This window comes from Corvus brachyrhynchos, unplaced genomic scaffold (genome assembly GCF_000691975.1).
Source record: "Corvus brachyrhynchos isolate BGI_N302 unplaced genomic scaffold, ASM69197v1 scaffold116, whole genome shotgun sequence".
Lineage (NCBI taxonomy): Eukaryota > Metazoa > Chordata > Aves > Passeriformes > Corvidae > Corvus > Corvus brachyrhynchos.
The window spans coordinates 3675825-3693682 of NW_008240221.1; the positions used below are offsets into that span (position 1 = coordinate 3675825).

At 38.2% G+C, this 17858-nt stretch overlaps 1 long non-coding RNA gene across 1 annotated transcript in view; it reads right to left on the minus strand.

Annotated features, from left to right (window-relative positions):
* The window catches only part of LOC108449281, a 181453-nt gene that overhangs the window by 60033 nt on the left and 103562 nt on the right, over positions 1-17858 (minus strand). The window contains exons 10-11 of the long non-coding RNA XR_001865430.1: positions 14886-15112; positions 133-11750 (exon numbers count right to left, since the gene is read on the minus strand). This is a non-coding gene — a long non-coding RNA (uncharacterized LOC108449281). The remainder of the gene's footprint in view (positions 1-132; positions 11751-14885; positions 15113-17858) is intronic.

Genomic DNA, 17858 nt, shown 5'->3' on the forward strand with positions numbered 1-17858 from the left:
TCAGGCATCCCCTTCTCCATGGGCTGCAGGTGGATCTATGCTCCCTCATGAACCTCCATGGGCTGCAGGGGCACAGCCTGTCTCACTCAGCTCTTGCACCCACAGCATCCCCTCCCCGTCCTTTGCACTGACCTTGGGAAATGTTGGGTTGCTCCTCTCACATATTCTCACTCCTTCCTCCAGCAGCTGTTGCACCCCAGTTTGGTGGGGTTTTCTCCCAATTCTTGACCATGTCGTCCCTGAGGCTCCACCGTCATCACTGATGAGCTCAGCCTTGGTCAGCAGTGGGTCTATCTTGGAGAGACCTGTCTGGCTCTGCTGGACACGGGGAAGCTTGTGGCAGCTTCTCACACAAGCCACCCCTGTAGCCTCCCCCTCTACCAAAAGCTTGCCATGCAAACCCAATACAAGATTTTATGTGTGCAGTATTTTAAAAAGGTATTTCTTTATTCAAATACCTTAAAAATCTTACAGGACTCACGTTTGGGACATAGCATGTTTTCTGGAGGATGACAGTGAGACAGGACAGCTTTTCTGCTCCTGTGTGATAGGCAGTAAATGCTTTTACAGTGTCTCAAGAGTCTTTTATTATTTAGAGACCTGAACCTGAAAGGTGCTGAGTGCTCTCAGCTCTCACTGACTTCAACGTCACCCAGTCCTCAATTAGCTTCAGTGGGATCAGAGGGAACATCACATCCCATAGCAGATGTTTACCCCGCAGAGCATCTCCTCTAGTGCACCCCAAATACAGAAACACCTCAATTCAGATCCAGCAGATCTCTTAGATGTATGCTTAAGTCTCTCCTTAGCCTAACACTCTTCTGGATTTAGCTACATGTCTAAAAATTAGTATGTGTTTAAATATCCTACCTTCTTGAAAGAAGATGGAATACTTCTTTATTTTCTGTGAAAGATGTGACAATATGTTCTTTTGTTTAAATAATAAGTCATATTTTTAAAAAATGAAAAAAACCACATAGTTAAATATATTCTCAGGAGGTAAATAACCTGGACAAACATCTTGTCATTTTCTAAAGCCATCACAATTCATTTTTGCCAACATACACTTTGCCTTGTTTTTTTGTGGCAGGGATGCTCATGGAGAAATTGAATAAGGCCCATGTTCTTGTTGCACCAAAGGAAATGTCTTTCCTTAGGAAAATGCCCCCTCACACACCATCTGACACTGCCTTTCCAATCAAACATAAAAAGTAAAAGCAAACTGTCCACACCATCTGTGACAAAGTCCCTTTAATTCTTCAAACACTTCTCTGTAAATTGTGGCTATTAGTAATAGCCACACATTTTGCTGCATTTATATATTAGAGCTGTTTTCTTTCATTCCTGATTGAGACGGAATCATTGTATTATTAACCAAGAGAAGTTCTCTGTGCTTTTTAATTCCAGAATAATGAAACTCATTGGAACTTGGCAGCATTGAGTCTTGCTGACTAATCATTGGCATTGGCTAATGGCAATTTTTAATCAAATCTTATTATTAAATCAGAATATAAAAGATTTAGAAAATGCAAGGTTGCAGCTAGAGGTCATTAGTCATGAGCACAAGAAGTAATCAATACAATTATGGTTGCTCAAATTGTGTTGGATGGGCCAGGTGGCGCAGTGTGATAATGCGTTACCCTTTCACCCCGGGTGTCCTGCTTGGATCGCAGATAACAGCAAGTCTGCTGCCTCCCATCTAATCTCTGGTGGATGCTTGAACGTGCAAAAACCATTAAAAGGAATTCAACAGAGTGGGCCAAATTCAATTCTTGGTCACACTGGTGTAAATTTTCAGTGGAGTTATTCCAGATTTATTCTTGTCCCATTGCAAATTGCTGTCTCTTTTAAAACTAAGATATTATGTTGGATAATAGGGATGAGCTCATTTTAATATCATGCCATCAACAGCTTAGCCTACTGTTATTCACTGTAGTGCCAGTATGAAGTAATAAAAATAAAGTCATTGCAGATTTATACTGAAGCTAACGAGTGCAGAGCTGGTTGTTAAGCAGTTTCTAGCAGTTCCTTTCTGTCATGAGAATGTGATACTGAGGGTGACTTATTTTGTCTTAGGAACATATTTAGGAAAGGATCCTCAGGAGGAAAAAAAAGGACTAGGAAAGGCTAGGTAGCAGGTGGAGCTAGAAGCCATCTGAAAAAGCTACACTTCATCCTAATAAATGAATTTATCTCAAATGGGTGAGATGACACTAGAAAAGTTACATTACCTGTGAATCTGGCCCTACTGGCAAGTGTTCATGCAAAAATATTACCATCTACAAGCATTTACTTTCCAAAAGACATGCTTTTCTTTATCTCCTTTTGACAAAACAATTGGCACAACTCCAATCTTAGGCAATTTTTTTAAGGATTTCACACAGGCATCTACCTGGACAAGGGGTGCTGGTCTCCCACCCCTCTCATCAGAGAACATTGAAAAATGCTTGCTTACCAGCAGAGATTGATGTCTGGGGCATTCACACATCAAGAGTATTACCTTCTCTGAGAATTGCAAAATGTTGCTAAATATTTATTTTGGAGTTCATTTTCTCTAACAGAAATATAGTGAGTTTCACTTTGTGTCACTGTATTCCTTGCAGTCATCTATATATGTACCCTCTAATGCAAACAAAAGGAAATTCCAACACTGTAAAAATCTTGTGTTCACATGAAGGTGAGATTTCCTTACAAAAGCTGGACAGGCCAAAATAAGTAGATTGTAACAATTTTTTCTTACTTTTCTGCAAACAGTGAAAGTATCTCCTTTTTTATACATAAAGTTTCATCCTGTGAACCTTCATGTATGTAAGAATAAGAAATAAAACTTCACACAAGCTAACTAGCTACCAACCATATAGACATAATTGCTTTTGGAAATATTGTACTTGAAGACATTTTCATGTCAGCTGTATGTGTTTGAGTACCATCATAACATGGTGTTTACACCAGATTAATACCATATGCTGTGTGGGAATTATGTCAGGTTATAAATGGAAATACAGTATAATATCTGAAATTCAGGAGTGCTTTAAAATCTGATTTCTGTTAATGTGCTGCTATTCTAGAAGAACGTAAGTTTGAATAACATTACTTTTGATTTACACCAGTATAGTGTGGATAGAACCCCATTCCAGATGCCTTAAATTTTGTTAAACAAGTGTTAAAATTATCACCAATTAAAACTATTTCTACACACTGTGGAATCATAGTGGATTCACACCCTCGTTACGGCAGCCAGGAGCGCAGCCACAGAATCATGGTGAGACCTCAGATCTGATGTGAGTAATTTTTCTAGCTTCTCTTCTCCCAAAATGATGCCACTCTCCCATGTCTCCTCTAGGCCTCTTATGAGTCCTGTCAACACATTTTAGCTCAAAGCCGAAAGCACTTCTTTAATCTGCATTTTACTCACTGCCTAAGTAATTTAACAGTTGTCGAGCAGGTCAGGAATAGGAATAAAAGTACAAAAATACAAAAGTGGGGAAAGATGAGGGATGTTTAGAACACAGTAGAAGTGAGCCTAAACAGAAAGCAGTTAAAAACGGAAAAGAAAGGCAAATTAAGGAGCAGAGCCAGAGTACCAAAGCCAGTAAAACCCAAGAGAGCTTTCCACTGATTTTAATCAGACCCCCTGGGAAAGACAGAGAGGAGAATAATGAAGGACGTTGAGAGAGATGGCATCATTACAGTAAAAGGGCTTAGCAAAAGGACAGCGGATGCTGAGAGCAAGTGAAGGTTTACCAAGGGAGCATCTTCCCACACTGCCGAGGAAGGGGCGACGGGCTCCTTCCTGGGCTAAGCTGGCTGGCTTTAGGAGCCAAACTGCCACATTAAGTCAGCATTGTGTCCCAGAGCTCGATTCTGCTCTCCATGGGGCTCATTATCTGCAATGCCAACACAGCGCTCAGGCTCCCACACAGAGCGGCTTCCCAGAGAGCCAGGGCAGAGCAGGGACAGAGCTGGGTCACCCTCATGTCTCTGCAGATCTGACCCGCCTTTGTTTCACATGCAGACTACTCAAAATTAGGCAAACACCTGACCCCTTGGACAGCTTCTTAAATTCACACTCAACTTCTTCTGAGCAGACCACATCACTCAGGTCAGCAGACTTGAAAAAAGGAAAAATATCAGAAAATGCCCTGAGTTTAAGTAACATTACATTAAATGTACAACATTGTATGAGAGGCTTTCAGAAAATTATAGTGTCTGAGAAGATCACAAAAATAAAAGGTGTATTGATTCCTCAAAAAAAAAAAAAATCAAGTCTAAAGATGATTTTTAATTTAGAGTGGATATGCATGCTAGCATCACAGCTTCTCATGTAAGGACTAATGTATCTTCTAGATACTCCATGGAATGTTTTCTCTGTGCTGCAGTAAGTTCTCCCATGTATTTTCCATTAAAACATATTCATGTTATTCACTTAAACATTACTTAACTCTCTTAGGGATGACAGATTGCCATTTTGATTAAAAATTTAAGGGTTTGCTGTTGATTTGACCCTGATTTATATACTGAGTAGGACGTGATATCTTTTGTGCTAATCTAGTTCCAAGCAGATTTAAATATACACATGTATTTATATATATATATATATTTATATATATATATATTTGAGCATATATATAAAAAAAAACTATATTGGAGGATTGAATGTAGGAGAGCATTAACTCTGTCTTTACATGGGACCTATTAATATGAAAATTATTGTAATATGATTAACGGCTCCTCTTAACACCAAAGAGAGGAGTCTTGAGAGATTATTCTGAAAGATGATAACATTTCCCTATCCAGTTTGTAACCCTAGGGAAAACTGAAAAAATATGGATTTCGACTTGAACAATAATGAAATGGTAAGTGATATAGCTTTGCTGTCTTATAATGACTGTATTAATTTGCAAGCTGTAGTGCTAAACCAGAATAGAGGTGCTCAAGGAGATATGCCTGTTATCTAGGCAACAGTTAATATGATGAAAATGCTATTTAGAAGCAGCACCATATTTTTATCATAAATATGACTTTAATTCCTTGAGAGTCTCCATAACGTCCTGGTAGAATGTAATAAATGCAACATAATCTAAAAGAGAAGACTGTCATTTATAACCATTCCCAATATTAGTTATGGATCTTTTAAAGTTTAAAAACACTTTCTGTAAGAGAATCCATCCTATATATTCCATCCCATATTACTTCCCCAGTTTAGAAAAATGACTCAACTGTGATAAAGAGATTCAATTTTTACCTTTTGCTTGCTTTTTTGAGTTAGCATGGGAGACCTTATCTATTAATTTACTGGGGAGAATTTCTCATCAATGATGCTCTTTTCCCCAAAAGTGGAAGTCTTTTAAATTTTAATTTTAGTGAGGGAAGGAAGTACTGCACCAGCAAATGACAATATGGAACTATATACAGACTGATGTTTTTTCACCAGGCTGAAAGTACAAAGCTTCTGTGAATGAAATTCTCTTACAATTGTCAGAATTTTATATTACTGGTATTTATACATGACTAGGTTGCATAAGCCTTTTTATTCACTGGTGAGGCTGTACTGTACAGATTTCATGTCATATTTACTGAAGCTGAACTTAATTTGACAAGACCATAAACCACAGCTATTTTTTCTCTGACAATAGCCTAACTTCAGCTCTTGGAAAACAATGTTTTTAAAGATTCCTGGAAGTCAGTGTAGTGGTCTGAGAACTGTAGGACTGAACCAAGCAATAAACACAGGCTCATAACGAGTAATATACAATTACACAATATGCAGTTCAGACCTCAGTCAGAGCCTCTCTTGCCTGGCTTCTGCAAGGCACTCATGTTTTGTCTTGTCTCTTCTTGTATCACAGTGGCAATATGCTGACACACTCTACACACACCTTTGGGGAGAAGACACAATAATGAGGCAGGATGAGAAGGAGCAGTGGCCTCTACATGCTGCAGTACATCACCAAACTTGGTACAGTGCTTTGAAGGGTTGCTCTCCTTCACAAGCCACTGTTCCAAGTGTTTCACCCCTCAGGATTCATTTTACAGTAGTATCTAACATAAGCTAACAGTCTGATGTTCATAAAGGGAGAGTATTCAAGATTGCATTGATAGCTGTTTGGTCTTGCCTGGCTGCATAAAACAGACAATCAGTTATTTTTTCTCAGTTTTCTTACAGACTGCTGAATGAACTTTGGGTCTAGACATAGTGGGAAGAGCAGTCCAGCAGCTGCGTGTTCCTCATGAGACAGATGTCTGCAACAGACTGAAGGATGTGATGTTGCTACAAACTTTGTAGGCAAGTGTGATGTTACCAAATACTTAGTGGTAGGACGGAGTTACCTGACAATCCTAAAGGATGGGGAACACTTGAATCTTTCTGGGTAAGGGACAAAAAGGAACCCTGCTTTTCAAGGAGGGATTGGCTCTTCTAGTCCTGCTTAAAGTAAAGAAAGAGAGAGAAAGTTTGGGTTGATTTGTAAGCTTCAGACCATGTCTTCTGATGTTTACCTGTGCAGTAAATTATCAGTTTTTTCTCCATGTGACAGTGCCATCAAAATATACTGTGACATGTTGAGGCAGACTTCCATCTCTGAAGAAAAACACTCAGGGGAAAAAGTATGGTAAACATATTAAAATGTGTATTCTGTTTAGGTTTAAAATGTGTATCCTGTTCAGGTTTTCTTCAGCAAATATAAAGCACCTCAAACTGCTCATCAGCCAAACCAGCAGCTGATTTATTATCAATGAGAATGGGAATATTATGAGACAAGGTTCTCTCTGCTTACTGTCTACATAAGCAGCTACTCTAATAAGAAGATGTCTTTCTTTCTATATATTCTACATGTTTATATGATAGTCACAGATTTCTGTATCACTAAACACAAAAGCCTTCACAGCCTCCTCCTGAGATAGAACTGACAGAAATTTGTTGGGAATCTGAAGGATATTCTCCCCACACTGGTATTTTCCTTTAAACACTCTCATTTTAGGAGAGCAGGAAGGAAATTCTTTTCTTCAGCTTTGGTCCTCACAAAGTCTCAGTTTCTGTGCAGATTGCAGGATGTTATGGCATTGTCTATATCAATATTGTCTGAGTGCGTTCCCTGTAGCTCTGAGCAGGTAGGATTCTGTCTGTACCCAAATGATAAGACTGTATCTGCTATAAATATAATAACATCATCCACACGCACATGCAGATGGCTACAAAAGAGTAATGAGGCATCTTGTTTTACCAGATATACAACCTAATGAAAGAAATCACAGACTACTTTTTAGCTCTTGAGACTTTTAATCTTTGAACATTTGAGTTCAAGTTCCTCTTGGCTCTGAGAATATTCAGCTTTTTATTATATTATTTTGTTCTTCCTTCCCCCCACTAAAATCCTAGAGCCTGATTTAATTACAAATAAGAATTCTGGCACAGGTTTCAATTTAAAGAGAAGTTTTTTTTCTGCTAAATTTATGTCTTTTCTTCAGTGAAGGGACAAGTTTAAATTACAACAGGGAACACAATCATCCCATAAAGGTTTGGAAAAGCCCTCATTTTCTTCTAAAGCTTAAAATACTTTTCAAAAACTCACTCCCAGCGAGGCTCTTTCAACACAGCTATTAAAATATAAGTGACCATTTTCATTTAGGTTTATGCAAAAAGAATCCATTGTCATTTAAGTCTACTGCCAATTTCTCAGCTGGTATAAATCACCATTATTCCAGTTTAGTGGAGTAAAACTGCTGTAAATCCAGTGCAGGATATGGCTCCTCTTTTCTATTAACTCAGATATAGAGTAGCTGGATGAAATTCTTTAGCCTGTGTTGTACAGGTACTTAGATTCCAAGCTCTAATGATCTCACTTCTACCTTTGAAACCTATGAATCTAATGAAAATTATGTGCATGTATCAAGGGGAAAATATGCCTGTTTACTGCACAAAATTCTTGTGCCTCATTTCACAAGACATAGAAACCTGATTATTTCTTAAGCCAGGATTTCTTCTCGCAGTATTGATGATTATATTACAAACAGTAATTAGCACATGAAATTAATAAACTTTTGCTTCTTCATTTACACCAGTTTCCCATATTGTATTAGTAACCACACATTAGCTAATCAGCAGGTTGGGAGGGAAAGCTGCCAAAAGCAGATCTGATAATTGGCAGCAGTCAAACAGTCATAGCAGGAAACTTTACACTTCCTGCGGACAAGGCTACTGATGGAGACAATGCTGAGATACAACATTAGGGGAAAAAAACTAGGATGTTTAGTTCTTTCGTGTTTAATTATCTCTTGTAAAACTGGATTCACTTATCACAGGGAGATACAGGCATTTTGCGCAGAAACTATGTAGATAACCACCATTGGTTAAGGACAACTTAATAATCTAGTGATCACCTAGAAACATTCATGAGATTTGTTCTCTACCAAATTTTACAAACCATTTAAAATGCTTTTCTATCTCTCCAAGTCCATACATGGTACAGTTATTACTGTAATAATAACTGTAATAATAACTGACACATTTCCCTGCCCAACATTGCCCTGAGATAAATAACAAATCCATCCTCCAGAAAGGAAATTTAGACACACATCAGCTGAGTTTTAGACCCAACCCAGGACTTTAGTTGCCTCCAATAGTATTTAATTCAATATTCTAAATTTTCCCTCGTCTACTGCTTAGCCTTTGCACCATCTGAAGTTCTTCAAGTGTTAAGACCAAAGTTTCCCTAGTCATCTCAGTGATTTTCCTTCTAGACATAGATAGAAAAACTTCCATTTTACAGTATAAAGAACCCAAGAATCCCAAAAGCTTTGACTCCAAACATTGTCCACAACTTGGCATCCTTAATTTATCTTCTTCCTGAAGGCATTCTTGCCAATGTTTTACATCAAATATCCCCAAGATTAAATACAGCAATAGTATCTCAGAAAAGCAGAGCTGAAGAACTCCCACTTCTGCTCATACAGAGGTGACTTGGTCCGTCTGGGCCACCATAATTGTAAGACTCTTTCACAAGGAGGAACATTTTCAACAGGAAAACATCAGATTTCCTTACTGCAAATTGGCCTATATCTGGACAGGCAAGACAATTCCAAGAATTGTAGTACAGGCTTTGATAGAAAGAATTGGTATATTTTTTTGATATTATAAATAGGGTTAGGGTTAGGGTTTGGGTTAGAGTTAGGGTTTAGGGCTAGGGTTTAGGGCTAAGGTTGGGGTTGGGGTTGGGGTTAGGTTAGGATTAGGAGTAAGGGTTATGGTTTGGGGTTAGGGTTAGTGTTAGGGTCAGGGTTAGGTTAGGGTTAGGGTTTAGGATTAGGGTTAGGGTTAGTCAGTAATCTCTTTCACAAGGAGCAACTTTTTCAACAGTAAGACATCAGATTTCCTTTCTGCAAAATGGCATATCTGGGCAGGCAGGACAATTCCAAGAATTGCAGTACAGGCTTTGATAAAAAGAACTGGTATATGTTCACTATGTAAAGCATAGTGGTAGGCGAACATATAAGGTTATGAATCCTAGGAATTAGCTTCCTGTATCTTGCTACCCATTGTGCCTTCACTCCCACAAGTGTGGTATTTAAGAAACACTCTCGGCACTAGCATTTGTCACCATTTTTCCCTGCTACTGAGTGCTAACCAGTACCTTTCCTTGAACTCTAGGCCCCCTCATGCTATGCTGTCAAATGAGGGACCAAATCCTAATGAATTTCTGAATGTGCTGGAAGCCACTCTCTTTAGACATCTTATCTTCCTACAGAAAAGACATGTACTTTCTTGAAACAAATGGGGAGTAAGAAGGCCGAAAACAAATCCTGAACTTAAAATTATAGCAAAACACAGAATGAGACAATTGCAGATGGCAAAGGGATAAGAGTACCAGGTCATGTATCTGGTCTGCCTTAACCCATCTATCCTAGCACTACTTTTACTGTCCCTTACATTTTTGTTGGGCTGTGTTTCTAGTCCATGCATATACAGGGCCTCAAATACAGAGTTCTGATCTGCGCCACAGTTTTCAGGCAGGGAAAAAATAAACAAATACAAATCAATATAAACTAATGACAGAGAACTAACAGCTGAAGAACAGTCAGTGCACTGTTCTCATTTCCAAGCACCTTGAGATGATAAAGCTTCAAATAAAATATGAGGATTTCACTGAGATGTACAAAAAGAGACATACAAGTAGGCTGAAAAGCAAGATCCAGTCTAATCTTTGGAACCAGACTGCCTTTGCTGACAATGGGGGTATACACACTCCTTGGAAAGTGTGTGTTTTGGGAAGAGATTTGTAATACTTCTGCTATGTAGGAATATGATCACCATCTGCTCAGGTCTATTGAATTTTGTCTCTAGATTTCCTTTACAGATCTAAGAGGGAGTTCTTCGGCCAGCAAATTCTGGGACTGCACATCATACCCTCATCTGGGGTATCTCAAATATATGGAAAATGAGTCCATAAATTTGTGCTGCTTCCAGTATTTGTGCTGAAAAATTTAAGCTCTCAAGCATAGCAGGACTTCAAAAGATATTGTCATTACTACCAAGTATCAAAATGAGAAGGAAAATGCAGGGTAAAATGCCATCCTTGAGGTAATCCTTAATCTCACAAAAAATCTCAGCAAGCTTTGCTTTTACTTTCAGTGCAAGTAGATCAGGACCCTCTGGTAAGCCATGTGTTTTGTGGATTAAACGTGCACATTTCCAAGGTCGCACAGCAAAAGGGAATGATAGTTTTCCCCTACAAATTTCAGATTTACTATTTAATTAATTGACTTTGGCAGTTGGCACAAAACCTTTTAAAAAAAACATTCTGAAATGTCAGCGTTGAACAGGGAAAAAAATAATTTGATGAATTTAATCTAAGTGCCAACCAAAGCACAAATGTTCCCTATGGACCCGTTACAACACTGGAGTTCACAACTGATTGCCTAGGAATGAGCAAACTAATGCAGCAAAATATTTACTAGCTAAGTAGATATAGTTTAATATATACACTCTACTTGCCAGATATTTATACCTGTATCCTGTAAAATGCTGACATTTTTAGAGTTGTTAAATTAATTAATTTGATTAGGTAAATAAATAGAAATACAGGTTGCTGTTTTCCTAAACAAGAAGTTTCACTGACTGAGGGTATTCATTTGTTATTTCTTTCTTTGCTGTTTTGTTGTTTTACAAATGTAAGAAACCACAAAAAAGTTGTTCTCCTGCTTACTCTGCATAGTTTTCATGTAAATTATATATAGTTTACTGGATAGTCTTCAAAAATGAACTTCAGGTACCATCTGTATGTTTTTCTGGCACTATTTATTTGCAATTAACCAGGGCCTTATGTTTTATCCTCTGCAACTTAGAGTCTTAAATCCTGGAGGAGGTAAGTTTAGCAGAAGGGAATATCAAATTCAGCATCAGACTTTCTAATGAGCAAAACCTATCCCACTACTCCATATTTAAACCATTGTGACTGAGAAAGACTGCTCTTCCCAGGTAAAAAAAATTCTCTTGGCAAAAAAAACCTAACCAAAACTAGTTTTAATAGCACCTGCAAGTGCAGATTAAACTATTTGTAATGATTCATTAAACTTGATGGCTCAGATATTACACCAGTGAAAACAGGCTCCACTGATTTCACCAGAACACAAGGACTTAACTGATAACTGAGAGACTGTAGCAATTTGTCCCAAGTGACTCAATGTGTCCAGGCACAAAATAACTCTTTCATCCTGCAGCGCTTCTCCTGAGGTCAGTGTTTAAAACGCAGAACCTGCAAGAGAACAAATATTCATGAGGCACCAGAAACTTTATTGATGCTGGAGACCGTTTCTTCTTCTCTTCTTTCAACCCACCACACTCATCCCACTCCACCCACAGAAACCACACATCTTGAAACTTGCAGATGCACTCATCTATCAGCAGAGACACACAGCTTTGGGAGAACACTTGAGCAAAATGCAGCAGGCTCAGAAAAATCCCTCTATTCATAAAATCACCCAAATTATCTGTGTGCAGCTTCCCATAAGAGAAGTAGTAGTCAAAGATACAGCAATGAGGCAGAGCTATGAGCCATACCAACATTTTCCAGAAAGAAATAGGCAGAAAAACACAGACAACTGCATCGCCTATTAGCTAAATCACTTCTCCACTTCTGAACATGGAGCTAAACTCAGCTTGCAGCAAATAGTTTATCACAACATGGCACACCCCAACTCTTCATAGCACTGATTTCATTAATGGTATTTCAGTGTCCTAAATACTGAGTGTTAGGTGCTTTAGCACCCTTCCCAGAAACACCCACCTGTGATGGTAAGATTGGTGGAAATGACTTGTGATGCTGAAAATATAAACTTTTCATCCCAGACATTGGTCACATTCTCCTAAACTGAGTGAAATTCTCTGAAATCTTATAGTATGCAAGTACATCTGTGTGTGAGGATGTATAAAAGCAAGTGAGGGAGTGGGTGGGGAAAATATGTGTGGTACAGAACAAATAAAGCAGAAAACCCCAACCTTATCTCTTGCCGTGCACAAGGAAAGTCTATTTGTGTCAGTGCAAGTAATTCTGAAGCAAACAAACAAGACAAGAAGGAGTAAATGACCGTGTTTCCCTCCAGTTTTTTTTATATCATCTCTGAACATTGGTATCAACACATTAAGGAGAGGGAACTGGTGAATTGTACAAGCAGGAGAACATGAATAAACATCAACATAAAACAGGGAGCTAAGAAGTGATGAGGATTACTGAAATCGGACTGCCGGGTTAAATTAAATCAGGACAGGGGAAAAAAAATTGTAGCCAAAACAACAAAATATTGGCCTCCCCATTTCATAAAAATAATTTTACCATTTCTTGGTACCAATTTACTGGAATCAAGTAAGAAACACAGACAGTCTGAATTCCCCCCCTCTCTTCTTAGGTCAACTAGCAGCAAAGGGCACGATGAGGAAGCTGTGCCTGGGAAGCAGTGGCCCTGCTCTGAGCATCTCCCCACTGTGGTCACAGCAACTGCCATCAGCTACCACACACATTCACATGTGGGCTTTGCATATCATACAGATTACAAAACAGAACAACAGAAAGTACCCTCCAACATGAGAACAGTTTTTCTGCCTGAGACCAAGAGCCCTTACAGACTTTTATCTCATTTCCAGCAAAAGAGCTAAGGAAGAGCACAAGAACAGGGCAAATATATGCTCTAGTTTCTTGGTTGGCTCACTCATCCCATCATGATAGGTTGTCAGGGACTCTCTGATAAGAAGATATTTTAAGAGTTCTCAGTGGATTTTTATTCCACAAACATGTGTAACAGCTTTCCATGCATGTGTAAACTTCTTTTGTACTCATGGAATAATGAGTGGCACAGCTCAACTACACACCTGGTATTTGTTTCAAACCTCCCATCCAGTGGTTTACATGTGGTGCTTTCTAGGCCCAGTGTTTCAAGAAGGGTTAAATCATAATTCTGTATTCACCTCCCCCCTCCATGATTTCAGGCATTCCCTTCACTTGCTCCTTTCATGCCAAAGACCCACAGCCTATTTTATCTCCATCTGAAGAAGCCGTTCCACATGCTTGACTACCTCTCTTGCCTTCATTACTATTGAGTTCTGGGCTGATGGTTTTGGAGAACTCAGATATTCCTTCTGAGTGATAAGAGCCAGTTCAAAAGCCACTACTGTGTATATAAGGTTAACACCACTTTACACTTCTAATTACTGAATTGTACCTGACATTTTGTCAGCCAGTGAGTCACTATCACCATATTCCTCTGCAATTCTTTCCAGCACACATTTTTTCTAAAGCTTTATATTATTTGAAAACTGTGTTATTTCAATATTTATTTTGCCAGATCTTCTATTGACTAGCTTTCACTTATATCTTTGAGGGACTTCACTGATGATTTTCTGTTGGAAAAGCTGACTGTTTATTCTTATGCTTTTAACTATTCCTTATGGAGAAGAAGAGAGGCAGGAAATAAATAAATAAATAAATATTAAGAATCAGTCTGTTACGATGAAGTGCTGCCAGTTTTGTTATTTGTGCTTCTTCTGGTACCTGTGCCATGAGGTTCACAAAATAAAAGTTCTTCCTAAAACACTCCACACTACAGAACTAAGGATCTTTGATCAAGCAGGTATGTTGTGAAGTTAAAAAAAAATTACTTTTAACTGAGAACCCTTCATTAAAACTCTCATTAATAGCTCTGGAAAGGTTTTTGTATTGGGATACTGTCAGTTTTCCACAAAAACATCTTCTTCTGAAAATACGATATTCTCAATAAAATTCCCCCAAACCCAAAGTGCTTAAACTTGCAAATGGTGCCAGGGTGGTGACTAATAGCAGTTGTATATGATTTGCCTTATTCCCTTCTCTCTGAGCAGAGCACTCTGGCTAGGTACTAAGACATTATTTCTCAGTGTTCACCATAGCCACAAACTTCAATGATGGAGCTTCAATATTCAGCCCCCAAATTGCCCTTCAAAAACAGCTGCAAAATACAGGTAGAAGAACTCAATCATCTCCCACTATTTTCAATTCTTGGGCTTTTAAAAATTTATTACTATTATTATTATTATTATTAATTTTTCTTGAGCTGAGTAATTTTGGAGTTCAGAAGAAATCTAATATCTGGGTTTCAAATGCTACCGAGCAGTTTAACAAATAATTTAGACACACATTTTTAGAAATTCTAAATGTCCTATTACCCTTCCACAGGAAGTGCTAGGGAATGGTTATTATCCAGCCCTTTTCAATTGCAGAATATTGGTAATTATTGATTTTTGCAAACGGTCAGATTCCTTTGGAGGCATTATATGATCAGTAAGCTGCACTGGCAAGCCATAAAATGATACCATAACATAGATTACATTTAAATAAGCATGCAGAGGACGTGTATCTTACCAGGTTGTTTCGTATTTTACAATATCATTATTCTGTTCTTCTTTTCACAATAACCTGATTCATTTATGAAGCTAATGATCTGCTTTTGCTCTGTATATCATTGCCTGCAAAGGTGCTTGATCCCTCCACATGCCAGGATCATATTCTGCAAAAATTATGGTTTGTCTTCTCTTCATGTCTAAGTCTTTGAGATGAGCCTAGGTGGCAGGTAGCTGATCAGAAGTTATCTGGAATGAGACAAGTTAAAAACATGAAAGAAACAGATCTGTGATTTCTGCTTTCTCTGTACTATGCTTTTAATTTTATAGTGAAACACTGAATTTGTGTTTGTGGGTTGTTTGGTTTTTTCAAGAACCTTTTCTTTCTTATATTGCTGACTTCCCAAGATTCTCTTCGAGTGTGATATTTTCTCCCTCTGACATTTGCATGTCTTGTGCCAGAAACAAAAAAAAGAGGAAAGGAAACTTGGTCTTTTCAGAGGTAAGTTTTTGTAATTCAAACACACATATAAGCAGCTTGATAGAATTTGTATTTTCTTAGGTTTTTTGGATTTATTGCCATCAGAAGTGGTCAAAATGAAAAAGCCTGGTATGAAGTTATTCATCTGGTCATCCATCTCTGAAATATAACAGTATATATTTGTGATAGGCTGTGAGGTGACAGTATGGCAGTTCTTCCATTTTCCCCTTTGTCCATTACTCAGTAGTTTTTTGACTAATCATCATTTTTTACAATCCCTAGGAGCAAGGAAGTCCAGGAGCTATGCCTGAGGGAGCCCACACCTCAGGGCAAAATGAATCCAGACAAGTGGTCAGGTTTTGAACAAAGGGTTTCCTTCCACACATTTCTACCCTAGCCCTGTCTTTCACATTTGCCTTGCCAATCACTTCCCAGATTCACAGAAAACATAGTAAGAACACATAATATGTCATTGGAAATCTTCTGGATGAGACAGGATCAGCTCCTCCTCCAAGTCTGTCATGCATGAGATTTATTCATGAATAAGACTTAATTGGTTGGAGTCTGCATTGCTATCACAGCAGCTGCATGTGCCTTCAAGATGTTTTTGCCAGACATGCAGGGTCAAGGACAGAAAAACTATGGATAGGTGTTGGGCCCAAGAAATCCCTTGTGGAAGGCTATTCATCTATGGCAGAAAGATATTCTTTCCTTCTGCACATGAAAATGGGCACAATGGACTCTAAATAGTCTGGAGGTTCTTTCATAAATTTTGTTTATGCTGTCCTGTTACTGGATTCTTAAGTGGTCCCTTTCACAAAGCATTCTTTTAACAGCAAGGACTGGGCTTGGCAGAGCAAGCACTTAGTCCCTGCTGCTCTATGGACTTTACTGCCAAATCATAATGCCATTGATCTGTAAAATAAAGGCAAACTTTGAAAAGAAGTAGTATCACTTCCTCTTCACAGTTATTTTTAATGAAACATACCTTTCATGCAGCGATTTAATTTCAGTAGGACTAGCTCAGTAAGTAAGGTCAAGCCCTTGTAAGAACTACAGAGGCTAATGTTGCTGATCTTGACAAATTAGGTAGTGTCATAGCATTACTCCTTGTATTAGTTTAGGAGGCCAACAAAATCAGTGCAAGAGAGGGAGGGTTAGGACCTAATATTAAAAGTACTGTTCCTGTAGCTATATAGCTACAATTTTTGGAGACTTAAACATGCAGTTTGGAAATGGGAAGGTACCAATCTCTATTTCTTTCTCTGCCTGCAATGTTTTATGTGGTCTTGAGGACCATCTGCCCTTATAATACTGTCTTACCTATTCTATAGAGGTGCTGTAAGCATTATGACTTATGACTCCTAAGTCCTTTGAACACATAAAACCCTATGTGTCACAAATATAGGTACTATGAAATATAATTATGTAGTTATTGGAAAAGTCCCCGATTGTCTCTTAGAAACAACTGTCACGCAGCACTTACTATACATAGGGAGTGACACATAATGATGAAGTAGTTAAAATGATACTCTTACTTCTAGACAGAGCATTTGCATTTTTGGAGAAATTTCTTGTTTCTTTTTAAGGATTGGCATAAGAAGCTTTCAGAAATGCTAAAAATACCTTTTTATATTAACTAGCTTTTCTTTGGGCTAAGCACACAGAGGTACAAAAACAGCTTTGATAGCTTCTGAATAATGGCATTAAGGTTAGAAAACTGCAAATGATAGTATGTTATATGAGCCTATTTTATGTAGTAGTAGGGAACATTCATTACCAAAGAATTAATAAATTCTGAAATTATGATTGTATAAGTTGCCCTTGGGCACAACATATACCCATAATATTTTACCCAGGGACTTCTGCATAGACCCTATAATTTCTGGTCAAAGTAGGACAGCTTTTAGAAAAGATATGTTTTGAAATCTTAAAATTACTAAGAATCCAACAATACCTAAAAAAAAAAAAAAAAAAGGTTCTACAATCTCAAAAGTGCTACATCTAGTGTGAACTTGTCCAGATTAAGCATTCAATCACAAGACCTTGCTATGGCTTTTGTCTGCTAAATTAGAGATTCCCCATGTATTGGAAAACTGTTTCTGTGCTTGGGACTTTGAGACCATGATCAAGCCACTCCTTAACCTTCTCTGAGATAATCTAAGTACACTGATCTTCTTTAATCTCTCAATGTCAGGCAGGATATTCAGACTTTCAATTGTTTTTGCTCTTCTTTTCTGCAACCTTTCGAGTTTGCCTTAATCCTTCAGAAGTAAGGATATTGAGCAAAAGGATTACAGGATTCTGGGATAGAAACCCATGAGAAACACCCATAGTTCTGGAGCACAAACAATGGGAATAGTATTAAAATCAGTGACCATCAGTTTTTGCATGGCCCCAGATAAGTCAGGCTGGGAGGCTGCTCTTAGGGTGGAAATTGAAGTATTCTCTTGATCCAGTGGCTGGAAGTGGGAAAAAACAAAGACTTTCAGAGTCACTAGAAATTACTCTTCA